Source organism: Pteropus vampyrus, unplaced genomic scaffold (genome assembly GCF_000151845.1).
Source record: "Pteropus vampyrus isolate Shadow unplaced genomic scaffold, Pvam_2.0 Scaffold47, whole genome shotgun sequence".
Taxonomy (NCBI): Eukaryota; Metazoa; Chordata; class Mammalia; order Chiroptera; family Pteropodidae; genus Pteropus; species Pteropus vampyrus.
This window is the reverse complement of record NW_011888828.1, coordinates 2,144,442-2,145,674: the sequence shown is the minus strand read 5'-3', so window position 1 is coordinate 2,145,674 and position 1,233 is coordinate 2,144,442.

The window sequence follows — 1,233 nt, the reverse complement described above, 5'->3', positions numbered from 1 at the left end:
GGGTTCATCTGCAAACATCTTTCAGTAAAATGTTCCATGGCTCACTGGATCACCTCAGCGAAGACAAAAGTAGCATTCTTGTAGTTGAAGATAATGGCTTTTCTGTCTTCCAGGCCAGAGCTCTGCAGTGAGGCTTTGGCTTCCTGGTTGGTAGGTAGGACAGTTGGACTCCACTGCAGAGAAGGTCATGGCCCCAGGCAGCCCTCACAGTCTACTCATTCATGGGACCTTGACCGAGAGCCCACCAGGAGCCTGGCATGACCCGACGGGTGGCCTGTGGAACAAAGGTGGCTGAGCCTTTCATTGAGGACTCTGCTTGAGGTCCCATGGGCACATTCAAGCCCAGCCTTTGGAATCAGGGCCTCGGCTTTGCCTTGGTCTCCTCAGAGAGAGTTAAGGTCTTAGTCATACAAGCAGTCCCTAATTCACAGACAAATGATGTTCCCCAAGTTTGCTTGCAATTAGACTTAAAGAGTTCAGAATGCATTTTCCCAGAGCAACTACGTCACGCATTACAGGTAGGTTTCCACAATAGCTATTGGAAACCTATCGAGTCCATCCTTGGGTGGACTATGGTGCCAACGTTTCTACAGAAGAGAACCTCACCTGTAGTAGTGTTTCTAGAGCAATATGCCAGGGTGCCAGGAACATTCCTCTCCTACTTCAAGACATCAAGTAGAGGCTGTGGCACTGCAGCCTCAGGGCCCCAGTGGTGTTCACTGCCCACTGCTAGATAAGAAGAGACCTCTCTGCTCTTGAGGTCAGACACAGGGGCTCCCATCTCCCAGACCAACTCCAATGAATGTAGGCCATTTCTTTATCAGAGACTACTTGTCGTCTGTTCTTCAATAGCACATTGGCCCAATAGAAAGATGTATGCCCTTGGCTTTCGAATTTCCAGGAGGAAGGCTGGATCAGCCACACTCCCTTAGCCTCCTGATAACCAGTGAGAAGATGGCAGGGTTGTGGGGAGGCCACCTGTGTAGCCAGAACCACGGCCTCATGAGCCAAGGACAGCTGGGAGCTGGGCCAGTGGGTTAGTTCAGTGGCAGCTGGACGTTCCCTGCTGGAGGTGAGCTCTCCACGGTGCCCTGACCTCTGACCGGATGGGAGCACCTAATGGCCCCCACGTTCCCATAATGGGGAGTGCTTCAGTGTGTCGCAGAATCACCCAAGACTTCCACCCCAAATCTGTGCCAAGTCAAAATCTTTCTGGTGGGACTTTAAAATTTG